The sequence below is a fragment of the Lissotriton helveticus genome, chromosome 7 (assembly GCF_964261635.1).
Source record: "Lissotriton helveticus chromosome 7, aLisHel1.1, whole genome shotgun sequence".
Taxonomy (NCBI): domain Eukaryota; kingdom Metazoa; phylum Chordata; class Amphibia; order Caudata; family Salamandridae; genus Lissotriton; species Lissotriton helveticus.
The window spans coordinates 173,222,433-173,237,963 of NC_136068.1; the positions used below are offsets into that span (position 1 = coordinate 173,222,433).

The following is a 15,531-nucleotide window of genomic DNA, read 5'->3' on the forward strand; positions in this document are numbered from 1 at the left end:
AGTAGATAATTTTCCTATGGTAGGGCTAACATGCTTCATTGATCTTTTGTAATTATGTAATGCTGTTGTATAAATGTATCTGTTTTCAGTGCTGTATCTTCACCTCCAAGTGAGTCCCAAATCTTTGCCGTCATGTTTTGCTGGTACAGTATCTTTACGTAAATTATGTGGCAGAAGGTCTAGTGCGTTAACAAATAAACATTTGGATTGGTGCAAACACATTTTGCTTATTAAAGATCTAGAATTGAAATTCTGATTACATGCGTTTAATTATCCTGATAATTTGAAAAGACAGGAGGTGGACCTACCTCTGTTCTAAGGATTTCTTTTTTTAACTTTTGACCACAGACGTCCTTTGAATGATTCCTGCATGTGATTCACCCAATGTCCAATTAAAAAAATATGTTGCGGTCATTTCATAGCAATGACATTGAATAGTCATAGGGGAAAATATTAAATATAATGCCCATTCAGACTCATGTGTAATACATTTCACCATTTGGGAAAGGCCAGGGGGAGCATTTTCAACTATAAGAGTGGATGAATCATCCCACTCTCTGTGATCGACCCAGAAGTTGAAATCCAGCAACAAGTGTGAGGCCGATAGCAGGAAGGGATGCAAGAAATTATAAAAGCCCTGACATAAAATGCACATCTCGCTCAGGAAGACGCTGAGGAAAATGTGCATATTTGGATGAAGGCGACTTCTTAGGCTTAAAACCAATGAATTCAGCAAAGGAATAGGCATCAAGTGATTGAAGAACTATAGAAAGTGTTCCTTTAAAGACCACCACTAGTACCTGACCTTCTCGAGTTCGGGTGAGCACGCTCAATCCAAATAAGTAGGCCTCTAGCCTTTTACTTTGGCTAGGGTTAAATCTGGATCTTACAACCATGTTTCTATCAAAAATAGGTCAACATTTTGACTTGATAAACTTCTATTGTTAAAACCTGTGTCTAACAAGGTAGTATAGAGTAAGTAGTGCACAACTTGGGTTCCTTGCAAACACATCTCATAGAACACTGATTTTCTTAACGCTTAAATCTTTGTGGTGTTGGGAATTATGAAAGTGCATCTTGCAAGCTTTCTGCATACTAACTTACTCTTGAGTCAATGGGTCCGTAAATGATTGGCTATTGATGGATGATTGTGACTATTCGTTATTTAGATAGGTAGCACGGGGAGATGAGAATGGAGGCAATTGTATTAAAAGGCTGCAAACAAGACTTTAGAGCTCAGTGATAATCTTGTTACGACTTAATAGATGTTTGTTTTACTCTTGTTTGTCAATTGCTTATTTTTTCTCAATCTCCCTTTCTGCATTTTCAAATCACATTCTTATCCTGTTATTACAAGCCTCGCATACATTGTTGCCATATTGTTTCAGGTGTAGTTGATCTGTTTCAGGTAGCAGAAAGATGAGAATTCTTATTCTTGTAAGAATACCTTCCATCTCAAGATAAGTTGCAATCAGGGGGGACAAAGTGCTTTGTTATTTCCCCATTAAGCATGGTAATTCTGCCTCTTGTTTCTGGGTGTGCTCCTTTCACCAGTCCTTCCAGAGAACTTATTTTGTGTTACTGATAGAGCGGGAGCAATTAGTTTGTGTGCTTGAGTAAATGCAGGCTCTGATTGGGAGACTAACATTTTTTGCCATGGCTGTATAGATTAAGTATCTTCAATCAACGTATAGAATGCTTCACCGATGATACATACCCCTTTAAAGGGCCTGCTTTCCTTCAGGGAGCTAGCATGAAAATGCATGTACCTCTGCATTATTTTCTCTTAATTCGAGCTCCAACAGGAGTGTCCCATACGCTTTAAATGTCTAACAATATTTCACCTGCCTCATGCCTGGATTGTTTGAATTTCCAGTTGTGAAGGGTCATAGTATCCTGAACTGCTTAGTATTAAAAAAATGGTGGTGAAGGGAATGAAAGATGTATTCCAGTTTTTTTTGTTGCTTCTGCAAACCATCCTATTACTTCTGTCTTTGTTTTATGGTGGAGGCTTGTTTCATTGAACAAAGTACCTAGATCACTTCTTCACAGTCATAAGATAGTAATTTGCCTAGTTATTCTAATCCGACGTCAGTAGATCACGTACGCTAGGGAATTCCTGTCACTAAGATTACTGTTTCGTAGCATGTATTTTCAAGGTATGCAGAACGCTCAATATGTACATTTCTGCTGGGTAATCTGAATTTGAATCTCAATTCAACAACTGAAGTGGCGATAAGAAAACCAACCATTTGTCATCGGTGTAGTTGTCTCCAGATCAATGTATTGTGGGAGGGTGCGATAATTACTAGGTAGCCAATGTGACAATGTTTAGCCTTTAAATACTCCACTTGTGATGAAATGAAATGAAATGAAATGAAATGAAAATGCATTTTATAAAGCTGCAAATAGTTGCCCAGAGGCGTCCAAGCGCTGAAATTGCAAGATGTTCTAAGCAGTAAAAAAACCAATGTCACAACGAGAGAGAGGAATTTATTTATTAAACAGAAACGTTTTCAGGTGTTTCCTGAAGGAAGTCAAATCTGGATTAGACCCCAGCTGAAGGTGTAAGCTGTTCCACAGCTTAGCAACTTTCAGGGAAAAGGAACGGCCTCCTGATCTAGCCCGGTTGACTTTGGGCACCATAGTAAGGAAGGCGCTAGCTGAGCGCAGCTGTCTGCTGGGGAGGTATGGGGTGATTAAGGGACGATTGATCAGAGGGCCAGTTAACCAGAATGACTGGTGGGCAATACAGAGGGACTTAAAAGAAATCCTGTCTCTCACGGGAAGCCAGTGCAATCTTGTTAATCCTGGTTTAGCGGAAGACCTACGAGGGATTTGAAGTAGGGTCCGGGCTGCACAATTTTGGATCACTTGTAGTTTCCGCAATGTGAAGTCAGGGGCTCCCAAAAAGAGAGCATTTCCGAAATCCAACCTAGAGTGGATCAGTCCCTGTACAACAATTTGCTTAGCTTGGAAAGGTAACAGGGGGAGAATCTTCCTCAGCATTCTAATAATACCGAAACAGGTAGCAGACAAGTTGACAGCCTGGTGGTCTAGCGTTAAAGCCCTGTCCAACCAGATGCCCAAGCTCTTAATGGCATCCTTTGGTACTGGGGGGGTCCCAGACAGGCCGGCCAGATGGAGTTCAGCGAGGTCGGGGCCGAGCGTCCCAGCATCATCACCTCTGTCTTGCCTCCATTAAGTTTGAGGCAAGACGGGGTCATCCAGCTGTTCACTTCGCTCAGACAACCAGCCAAATCCACTGTGGCTGTGGGATCCTCAGCCCGCGTCAGAGAGACCACCAGCGGGGCATCGTCCGCATAGGTAATGATCTTAATAACATATGGACGGACGATACCCGCCAGTGGCCTCATGTAGACATTAAACATCGTCGGGCTGAGCGAAGAGCCCTGCGGGACTCCGCAACCAAGCGGTCTGCTGGTGGAGATGGTGTTTCCCTCGAAGAACATTCCAGGTCTATTGGACAAGAATGACCTGAGCCACTTCAGCGCTCCTCCTCCTCGGATCCCAAGATCATGGAGACGCTGCAATAAGATCTCGTGGTTCACAGTGTCAAAAGCGGCACTCAGATCGAGGAGGATGACTGCCACCGATCCTCCCCGATCTAAGATGCCTCTTGTTTCTTCCCGAACTGAGAGCAAAGCCGATTCTGTCCCATGTTTGGGGCGAAAACCGGTGTGTGAGGGGTCGAGCAGTTGATGGTTTTCCAGAAAATTAGTTAAAAGGTTGTTAATGTATTTTTCCAGTGTCTTGCTGATCCAGGGGAGCAGGGAAATGGGACGGTAGTTGTTAAAGTCACTCATGTCCATATTAGGTTTCTTTGCGAGTGCCCTCACCCTTGCCTGTTTCCGTGCTGGTGGAACCATGTTGGTTGTGATAGAGGCATTAAGTACCTCCAAGATGACCGGGAGGATAATGTGAATAACTGCCTTTAAGGAGCTCGGAGGGGCAGGATCACTGGGAGAGCCCGATTTGACCTGCGCCGTTAAAGTGGCCAGAAGGTCCAAGTGTAGCAAAGGAAACTCATTCAGCACAGATGGCAAATTGTCTGTTATATCCTGCTTGGGATGCTCCTGGATGTTGGCTGAGGCATTAGGGAGAGTGATTGGGAAGGATGAATAAATAAGATCCACTTTTTATGAAAGAAATCAGCTAGCTCGTTGCATCGGACTTGTAAATCATCACTATTTATAGGGGACTGGGGAAGTTTAGTGAGACTTTTTACGATCCTATAGATCTCCTTAGAATTCGAGCTGGCTTCAGAAATTTTTTGTGAGTAGTACCGGGTTTGTGCTTTCTTTATTTCTGTCTTATAGTCCCTAATTGATTTCCTGTACAAAGTTTTGTCTGGGTCAGTATAGCCCAAACGCCATTTCCTCTCTAGCCTTTTGCACTTACGTTTAATATCCCTGAGCTCCTCCGATTACCAAGGAGCCGTGGTCCTAGATCTCTTTGCCCGAGTTGTCTTGGTTGGGAGTATGGTATTCAGCGTTCTTGTAATCCAATTATTGAACTCCTCGTTAGCTAGCAAGGGATCTGCACTAATCGATGGGATAGTGGCTTGTAGCTCGTCTGACCATTTATCTAATGGAAGTTTGGACCAGTTTCGGGCGTCCCGTAATCCTGGCATCAAAGCAGGGGGCTTGTGCGTGTGCCAGGTTAAAGGGACTAAGCAATGGTCTGTCCATGGATAGATCAGTGCTCCAGCAAAGTTAGTGTTAGGCGAGAGTTCCAAACTAAAGGACATGCTTTCACAGTCTAAAAAGGGGCTAGGGAAGCAGCGGCAAGAGTAGGTGTCTTTGAATATTATTGCTAGACCGCCTCCTTTTCCCGAGGAGCGATCTAACCTTGCTATTTGGTATCCTTGAGGCAGGGCTTGTATTATGTCAGGCTCTGAAGATGGAGTTAGCCATGTCTCAGTGAGAAATACTATATCTGGGGTAAGCTCGTCAAATAGCAAAGATAGTTCTATTTGATGCTTGGGTAAGGACCTGCAATTAAGAAGAAACATCTTAAAGGAATGCTGGGTTCTCGTACAAGGGGTGGTTTTAAGATGAGAGTAGCAGTACGGACATTGGATGGGCAACTTCAAGGGATGGTAAAAATGGTTGCATACTGTCTTCGCCAGTGGTCTTAAATTAAACAGTTCACTAGAGTTGTATCCCTTTAGGTTTCCTGATGGAGGGGCAGGGGTTATGGCCCCTGGTCCCGTGCGGTCGCGGCCGCCCGTGAATGTGATTCAGGTTTGTTGGCTGATGGTGTTAAAGATTACTGATCAGCCTTGCAAACTGAGGATGCATTTACATGTAAGGTATCTACTGTAATAAGTAAAAGTGATATTGAAAGCTGTGTATTAAGCCCATACCACAGCTTCTTATTGGATTTCATGATTCCCACTGACTCAGTTGGAAATAAACTAGGGAACTCCAGCACAAATCACTTGTCCACAGTATTACTACAAGACAGACACACTACTTACCTCTTTTAATACCTTAATTAATTCATATAGATAACTCTGCTGCTGAATGGCAAGGTAAGGAGGAATCATTAGGGCAGAATATATAAAGGACTGTGACCTGAAGTCTGAGTAATACCCAGGAATCTAGAAATATCTAGAATTGTAATTGTAAAAGCCGCGCACTCCGTTAAAGTCTAGCCAGCTTCTATAAGAGGTGGGATTATATCCGCATTTTTAAGTGCTTTGGCATGAAACCCTTTGTTCCAGGCGTTTCTGGCTGTAGATGCACATGCTGTCCATACTCTTGCCAACTAGTGTTGGGCCCGATGTGTGTAAGTTGTTTTTCTTCTAAGAAGACTTTTGAGTTGCGAGGTTTGGGGACTCCTCCTCTTGCTGGTAATGCGCACAGGCAACAACTGTGTTTCTGGACTATCTTTCCACCATCTGATTCTGAGGTGTGCTCTTGTACTCGAGTTCGAGGTCGTGGTCTGCACTCTTCAGTTCCCACGGATAACTTTTGTTTTTGAATGCGTATTCCTTTTTACTTCTGTTCCGGGTCTACTCGAGTTGCCCCATGTGATCTGAGGATCGATCTCGGTCCCTCATGGGGCCTGACTCTCCTGGGCCTGCTTTTCTCTAGGCTTAGGATTGGTTCCATACCATGTACCTAGGGTGATGGAATGAACGCCCGTTAGATATTATTCTCAGTGCCACTCAAAATATCGACGGACCGATCTTCATCAGGTCTGTAACCTTCGCCTTTCACCCGAGCATAACAAGCTTGTTTGCAACACTTGCTGCTCCTTCAAATCAAACAAGTCCATCCATGACCATAGGCCCGATATTCGGAGATGTTGCTGTGGAGTGGCGAAGAACCGATGGGCCTCTTCGGGCACTGCAGACCTTCAACAACATCACGCTGAGGCATCAGCAGTCAGTGAGGAGACACTCATCAGAGGACAGTGCCAGTTCCGACCTGGAGATTAAAGACCTTCCTGCAGCTCAGCAGGTCGTGAGTGCAGACCTTTTTCTCTCCTCGATTTAGTTCTTAGGCCGAGCAGGCCTCCTCAAAATCATTGTGCCACGGCTGCCCTCGGGCCGTGGTCGGCACCATCGACTTTGGCCATAATGCCCAGCTCAGGCTTGGCACCGGAAAAAGACTCCAAGCCAGCCAGCTTGGCCTTGACCGCGACCTGCTTGGCATGCTTGACGATACCAGGTGTCTCAAAGAAGGGTGCATACTATTTTGAAGCATTAGTTTGTGCAAACTAGAGTCAAGCCTTTCTGGTCCAGTAATCAAAAAGACTTAACTTGAAAAATAGCTCCTCTGTGTTGACTTTAATGCCAAATCGGGGTTTAATTATAAGGTCCAGGGGCTGGATCGAAATAGGACTCCAGAGGCGAGGAATTGGAGGGGGTTTTGGCTGCTCACGATCTTGTGAATGCAATAGAATTGCTTGGTGTAGATAGCAAGTTCCTGCCCTCGTTTAGGGGGCACTTACATGCCTCAACAATAGATTACATATGTACTACCCATAATCTTTTACCTTGGCTTTCAAGAGGAGGGTTTCCTGTTGTGGAATGGAGTAATCTTAACGTCCTGTATCTCGATGGTTCCGCCCAAGTTAATAAAACTGTTTCTCCTGAGGTGTCGATCCCTATTAATCAGCACTCCAACGATTGGTTAAGGCTGGTATGGCAGTTAAAAATCTAGCTACTACACTAGCCATGTTGCTGAAGTCCCATCTTATGTTTTTTCGTGGCAAGCCTCTCCAATGCGCTAGGCACTGACATGGTTAATTTAAATTTGAGACTCTGACTGCATTTGTTACAGTCAGATAGAATCAGCAGATGACGCCCCATAAATGACCCCATGGTGGTGCAGGAGGTACATCATTCATATAAACACACCATGAGGGCGAGGAAGAAAGATCTAAATTGCTGGAACTGGGCCCGTTTGGAGCTAGTATCCTGTTCCAAGAACAGTCGTAATTTTTGAGACTTGGTTAATAGGATGAAAAAGGTAGGAAAGCAGCACCAAACCCCCTTTCATTCTGGAGTGTTTCTGGATCTGAATGGGTCTCCCATTTTAAAGGTATTTATCACCAGAAGATGAGGAGAGCCTTAAGGGGCTATTAGAAGAAGTTGTTTTAGCCATTAGACAAAGCCCCAGCTGTAAAGTCTCAGGTCCAGATGGGATCTCTATGGACCTTATCAAGTGTAACATTGAGCTGTGGGGTCTGTTTCTGACGAATACTTTTACTAATGCGCTAATCAGGCAGATCCCTAAATCTTGGTCACTTTCAACTATCGTGAACGTTTTTAAGAAAGGAGACTGCAATTCACCTGTTTCTGCACCTTGTCTCTTATATATAGCTTGGTCAAAATTATAGGGGGGATGATATTCAATTGGTTAAGATCTTGGACGGCTGACAGTAACATCTTCTGCCCCTATCAATATGGATTCCGACAAAGCCTGTGTACAGTGGAATACTGTTTGAATAATGTGACCCTTATTATTGAAAAATACACTATTAATAAGCGATGTCCACTGTACCTGGCATTTATAGATTTGTCAACTGCCTTTGATTGAGTAAACCGAACAAAACTCTGGTTGTCCTTACTTGACTTATGGGTGAAGTCTGCGCTAATGAATTTCCAGCACTCCCTGCTGAGAATTTGGCGGTAATGGTCCGCTTTGGCAGGGCAGGTGAATTATCCCATCTTTGTTCACTCAAACGGAGGCTGGGGGTGCACCAAAGCTGTATTTTGACCCCTTTGCTTTTTGAGGCCTGCATCAATAATCTTTGTTCCACTTTGGCAACAGCCTCCAGTGATATTCCAATGATCAAACACGTATTAGTAATGGCACTGCTTTACGCAGATGACGCGTTACTCATGGCACGGACCCCAGGACCTTTCATTCTTTCCAAATTCCTTTGCATCTTTTATGAGTGAGCTGAATCTGGTCACAAATTATAGCAAATTGCACATCCTGGCTTGTGGACCTGGTAAGAAATCCTTGCCTAAGCTTCTGGTTAAGGGGAACCCATTAGGAGGTGGAAATGATTTTAATTACTTGGGGTTTACCTTTAGTAGCACGGGGACATGGCGCACGCACATTAGAAACGCTTGTATAAAACTTAGTAGAGCTGCTCGATCCATCTTCAACTTGCCGCAGGGGGTTAGAAAGTGTACAGTTCCCCTTATCCTCAACATTTACAAAGCCAGAATGTCCATGCAGATCTTTATGTGGGTGGTCTGGTGTTTCTGTAACACCAATGTCCTTCAGATAGAGAAAAAACCGCATCTGTAGGAGGATTCTGTATCTATCCCCCATAAATTCCCTCTTGATTATACATTCGGAGCTCGGGCTTACATATATGAAGATCTAGCCAAATTGGTGCTCATATTATTTTGGGATAGGGTATGGTCTGATCCTGAGGCAAATATGAATAGGAAGATCATCACAGAGTGCCTGAATTTCGATAAAGGCATCTCTATCCCATGGCTGTCTTATATACATAAAGCTTGTAATGCACTAACCATTCCAGCTCTGTTTGATTCACCACTTACAATCAGGAGATCTGATAAAATGCAGGTTAAGTCATTCTTTGGAGATCGTTGTCACTCTCAAAGACTTGAAAATGAACTGAACAAGAAGACTGTAAAATCATATCGTAACTTCCATGAATTTGTTAACCCCTTCGACGCTCATGACGAGCTCAGCTCGTCATGAGTTACGCCTGTCGTACGCTCATGACGAGCTGAGCTCGTCATGAACCGCGGGTTTTTAAAAAACTCAGCGCACGGCGGGAAAATGCGCCGCACGCATGAGGTTAATAATACCTTTGTAGGGGTGGGAAAGGTGGTTGCTTTTTCGCTTCAGTCAGGCACTGTAGTTAAGCTTTTGAACGTCCTGGGTATAGATGACCAGGTGACGCTGTCAGAAGCAACCTGTCTCTGAGAGAGTCATTCAATTCAATCCATGATGCATTTTATGCTTTTTTGTGAGTGTATTTTAGATCATATTTTAAAATATTTGTTAAACCTATCTTAAAATCCCAAGGATTTTGGAAGTGTAGGGATGCACTGTTCTTCGATTAGACTCGCATTACGTTTGCTACGGGGGTTGTACTTTCTTAACGCTGCTGTAAGGTCCAGGAGAACAATGGAGTGTGTTTTTTAGGGACAAGTGCAGGGAACACTCTTATTTGTCCTGTTTGCTTATTTTATGTATCTTCTATGGCTTTTATGTGCCGAAAGGATTGCATTGAATGGAGTTGAATTGAGTACGGATGTTTTAGTATTTACCTGTTGCTCCTTTTTCATCTAGCTATTTGCATAAACCTATTGTCGAAACAAATATTTTAACATTTTGAGTTGAAGGAATTAAATCTTGAAAAAAACTATTTGCAATACTGCTCTTGGGGGTTTAAGTGCTCATCAAGGTCAGTTGTACATAGTTGTTTACATCAATGCATGATATTGATTTTTTGATGTTTATGCAATATTGACACACTTGAACTCTTTTTTTTTTTTTCAACTGCTTCTCAGCACATCTACAACCACAGGAGCTTCCTTTTTGACCTGCAAAAGCAGAGAATAGCTGTTCTACTTATCAACTCAGCACATTTCTGTCTTGAATACATTGTGTTTTTGAGATCATGTATTTGGAACCCAAATAAGAGAAATTTCGGTTTTTAGGACTTCTATACTCCCTACATACAGTATGATTCATTGTCTTCTTTCCAGGTGGAATAATATAAAATATCTAAACCCACTATGGACTCAGCTGTTGAATTTTAAGTTGATTGGTCTCCACAGGTTCGATGACTAGTATATCCTCCTCATCCTTTTTGTTAGTGGGTTGCTATAGAATTCCTGTTAGGAATATGCAGGAACAGCTTGCTGATGAATCTCACACATGTTAAACTGGCCAAAAATGACCAGTCTTGTCTGGCTCTGAGCACGTTACTGCTCAGCAGAAGGCTTTGCTACTATCAACCAGTAAAACATCTGTACTGCATTTTGAAACCTGTTTGAACTTTTAAAAGTAGTGGGAAATTAAAGTGATGAATGGTATCAAATCCACGATTTTGTTTTGTTAAATATATTTAATATAGCGCTCAAATCACCCGGGGGCATCCCAGCGCTGTGCGGGAGCAGGGAACGGAGCAGAAAAGGAAGCTGTTCAAATAGATGGGATTTGAGAAGTTTCGCAAATTTGCAGTAGTTTGAACATGTACGCACATGGAGTGGCAGCTTGTTCCAGTAGTGGGGAGCAAGATAGGAGAAAGCCTTTCCTCCACTACGCGTCAGACGAATGTGAGGTACACAAAATAGAGCTTTATCGCATGATCTTAGGCAGCGTCCTGGGGTGTAAGCTTTGATTTTTTTGTTTTTGTTGCAGATATAGTGGACCTTTCCCATTTAGAGCATTATAGGTCAGGCAACAGATCTTAAAACAAGATCTTTTTTACACTGGAAGCCAGTGAAGTTCTCTCGGCAACGGAGCTGAGGGCATGACCGACGGGTGGTTAAGAACAAGTCTGGTCGCGGTATTTTGGACTACCTGGAGCTTGGCCACTAGGGTTTCATTGATATCCGCAAAAAGGGCATTGCTGTAGTCCAATCAACAAAATATCAAGGCTTGAACTAGAGTCTTGCGGGTGGAGGTGGGAAGGTAGGGGAATATTCTGCATAGAAGGTGCATGTTATAGTAGCATACTCCTGAGGTGGTCAAGATGTGCTCTTTCATTGTGAGAGCTTGGTCAAATTTCATGCCCAGATTTTTTACAGTTTGTTTAGGCACAGGGGGGGATGCCTAGTTGGTGGTGCCACCAATCATTTGTCGAAATAGAGGCTGCTTTCCCAAACAGCATAATCTCAGTCTTGTCGGTGTTTAATTGGAGATAATTTCTGTTCATCCAGTCGGAGATGCCTAACATGCCGTGGGTGAAACGGCTTTTGGGCGCTATCAAGTCCTGGTTGAAAGTAAACATTAGCTGGGTGTCATAAGCATATGAGATTATTTCACTGCCGAAATGCTCTGCAATCCTGGCCAGGGGAGCCATGTAGATATTAAACAAAGTAGGGCAGGAACCATGCGGGACACCCTTGTCCAGGATAGTCTGACGGGAAGAGTATGGGCCCAAGATGACCGTTTGATATCTTTCTTCCAAAAATGCTGGAGCCATTTCAATGCAAGGCCCTATATGCCGATCTCTCGCAGCCTATCCAACCGCCTCTTGTGAGAGACTGATTCAAAGGCTGCTGAGAGATCTAACCGTACAAGCATTACTGAGTTACCAGCGTCCAACCCACGGCGCAGCAAGTCGGCCACAGCCTTGAGCGCCGTTTCCGTGCTTTGGTCAGGTTGAAAGCTAGATTGGGATGACTCTAGAATGTGATTGGTCTCAAGGTAGGTAAATAGTTGTTTGTTAACACCTTAGGAGCTCGTAAACATACCTCCCCAGTGCTGCGCTGTCCATTATCCAGTGCTGAACTGGACGTCCAACGGTTGCACGCAGCACTGGGGAGGTAGTGCCCGTGACGACCGTTGGCCGACGGCAGCACTTAAAGGGCTAATTAGGCTTTCAAACAGTTTGCCTAGAAGCGGTAGCGGGGATATGGGCTGGTAATTGGCCAAACAATTTTGGTCCAGGAGAGCTTTTTTTTTAGGATAGGGCGAACACATGCTGTCTTCCGTCCTAATTCCATCTGGATTTCACCGAACAGTTACAAATCTCTGGGACCGTTGGGGCGAGATAGTTGGCCAGTAGAGACATTATTTTGGGTGGACAAGTGTCCGGAGGGGAGCCGGATTTAGCTGTCTTCAAGGAGCTACAGACTACCTCCAAATTGAAGGGCGTGAAGTTGTCCAAAATATAAGGAGGCTCCTTAGACTGGTCCTCGTTGGGCTAATGGTCACTACTCAAGGTAAGGAGTAGAGGTCGAGTTTTGCATAAATGTGTGAGATTTTCTCCTGGAAAAAATTGGCCAGCGAATCACAGAATTCCTAGGATTCAGAGGCGGCCTGGGCACAGGTCCGGGGGTGATAAAATCGTGGACGATGTTAAAAAGAACTTTGGATTACTGGTAGATGTCCATGGATTCCTGTGCTATCCAACAACAACTATACGAAGAGAGGATCAACAGGTTCCTTAAGAATTTTTGGGATCAAAATTAAATGTTTTCCTAAGGGTCAGTGCTTCCTCTGATCAGTGCTAACTTAATAATATCCACATTTGTAAAGCGCACAATCACCCGTTAGGGTCTCTAGGCGCTGGGGGCCGTCGGGAAGATTAAGCGAGCTATTGCCCAGAGTCACATGGTGCTGGACTAATCTGCCGCCGGTGCCGGGGATCGAACCCTGATCCCCAGATTCCGGAGTCAGTCGCCCTGGCCGCGGCGCCACACCTCTTCCAGTCTAGATATAATCTCGAAGTTAGTAGGTCAATGAAGGGTTGTGAGGTTTCAGGTTTTGCTTTTTTTTCCACTGTATTACATACATTATGAAACCATTGTCACTATATCTTAATAAATAGTTGTTCCAACAAGAAATAAGAGAGCGTGTAAGCCTAGTTTAACGCAAATCATGTTGGTTTGTTTCATTGGTAAAAGGTAGGTCGGATGCCATTGGTGACTTGTGGAAACATTATGACAAATTGGTAGGCTTGACTTACTTATTGAGAAATGCATTTATTAAAGATAAATGTTTATAAAAAAACATTTTAAACAGCATGGAGGTCTGTCGCCTGGTATTTTGATACATGGAATCACACAGATTAATTAAGAGTTTGGTGTTTTCTATGCCTTAAGATAAAGCCCTGGGGTAGAAGATTGGTACTGGGGTAATCCTTGTTGGACCCTCTTAAGAGAGGTTGGATATTATGCTGAAGGTTTCCTTGTGAAAAAGCTTATGCTCGATACAGCAGGTCTGAGATGGGGATGGTGAACAAGGCAACGATAAAAGCTGTAGGACTGATTTGTTTATCATTAAATGTTACTACAAAACAGTAGGCCCTGCTCATTTATTGTGAAATCGGATGCTAAAGGGAATAAGCCTTTAAGTGTGGGTTGTTATTACACTAAAGGCTGTAGATAGGTTAATTTGTTATTTGGAATGACCAATATTTCCAAAGCAGGCCCGGCCTTTGATGTTGGGTACCTATTGTGACAAACCGAGGGGTTCATTTTCACTTTGAGCCTTGTTATACAATTATAGAAGGGTTTGTATGTTGATTTGCCAGCTGCAATTTGTTACATGATTTTAATTGTAAGACTGTTTGTTTATTTATGGTTGCTTTGTGACAGAGCTTGTGCTCAGTATTGTAGTCCTGAGTGATGGTGACCAGACAAGCTATCAGAGATAAAGGCCAAAAGGCCTGATTGAATATTAGGGAAAAGTTAGGTCAGATGCCATGAATCTGATTTACTTATTATGAAATGGCTAGTAGGCTTCACTTTAATTTGAAAAGCATTTGTTGAAGCCAAAAAGGCCTCTAAAGGTGTATTATTATTATTGTTGTTAATGTTGCTTTGATTTTGTGTTAAAGATTGTAGATGGGTATTGCATTACATGGATTCTCATGAATAACTGTAATAGGCAAGCTGCTGGTGTTTTTTTTACCTCTCTGTCAAAACCCTAGATAGAGCTTGTACTATAAGAATCTGTGTTAGGCCTTGGAAAGAGGACTTTTCATGTTGTTTTGTCAACTCTGATATTGCGTAGATTTCAATTTTTGGCCTGTATTTTGCTGATTACCTAACAGGGACATTTATGCCCAGAAGTAGGCCTGAGTTTGTTACGGTGGTGAGCCTGGGTTTAGGCGTGATTAGTTCATTAGGAAAAGGTATTGCATGCCATAGGTTAGATCTGTTTATTGTAAATAAAATTACAACAAAGTCAGCCGGCCTGAATTATTTATTATGATTTTTTTATTGTGAAATCCTATAATAAATTCAATGGGCTTTTAAGGGTATTGATGGGATACTGTGTGAATGCCGTAAACAGGCATTTTGTTACATGGAATCTCAAATTTATTGTAGGAAGGAAGTATTTTGGTGCTGATAAATGTATTTGGCAAACACTGGGTATACGCGTTTTGCACTGTGATAATTCTTCCTAGATCCTCTTAGGAGGGCCTGGTAAGTCTAGTTTCGCTGCCAAGTGATTGTCCTATAACAACATTTTAAAAAACATACATACATATACATAGAGAGTCTGTGGATCAGCTTCTTCTGTCTGTTCATGTATCAATCATATTCTGCTTATCTCCAGGTCAGCATGCTGTAAGGGACAGCTGTTAGCTCATTGGCTCCATTGATCTATGTTTAATGGCATTTTGCCTAATCACATGTGCACATCTGCCTGAAGAGGAGCATGCTTCAGTGTCTGAGGTGGTGGACAATCCCACATGTATCTTTTGTTTTTATTTGCTTTTATAGGTCCCCTTTAATTTTTTCCCCTTTATATTCTTTTTTGTATTTTTATCGAGTCGTACATGTCCACATACTTTACAATTGGGCTTCGTGCTTTCCCCTCATTACATCTGCCATTTGCTGCAACCTATGCAACCATATTTCTAAAATGGGCAGCCATCTTGGAATGGCATTACTCATATTGAATCACAGTTTTGCTGTTCCAAGAATGCCGCCATGATTAGAAGCGTTATGTTGGTCAGTTTGGATGAGTTACAGTGATACACTAAACCATTTAGCATTCAAATATGGCCTCCCAGTGCAATGTTTACTGGGTGGCTACGTAGCAATGGTATAGTGTATCATTGTTTTACCACTCCAAAACGGCCAAACACATTGTTTTTATACTTGGCAGATTTGTAGAAATTTTAAAACTACAATATACCTTGTACAGTAGCATTGCAAGCTTTCCTCCCATGGTTTTGTTATTATCATATATATATTTTTTAATGGTACATTCATATGGCCATCAAGTTTATGTGGCAACATCTTCTTTTCCGCTTATCAGTTAAAAGCATATTATATATGCCTGTGGGAGTTCATATGTTCGATTGCAGGTGGGT

At 42.8% G+C, this 15,531-nt stretch overlaps 1 protein-coding gene across 4 annotated transcripts in view; it reads left to right on the forward strand.

Moving 5' to 3' along the window:
• ZMYND8 (zinc finger MYND-type containing 8) overlaps positions 1-15,531 on the forward strand; it is a 432,560-nt gene that overhangs the window by 74,157 nt on the left and 342,872 nt on the right. The gene's annotated exons all lie outside the window — the stretch shown is intronic.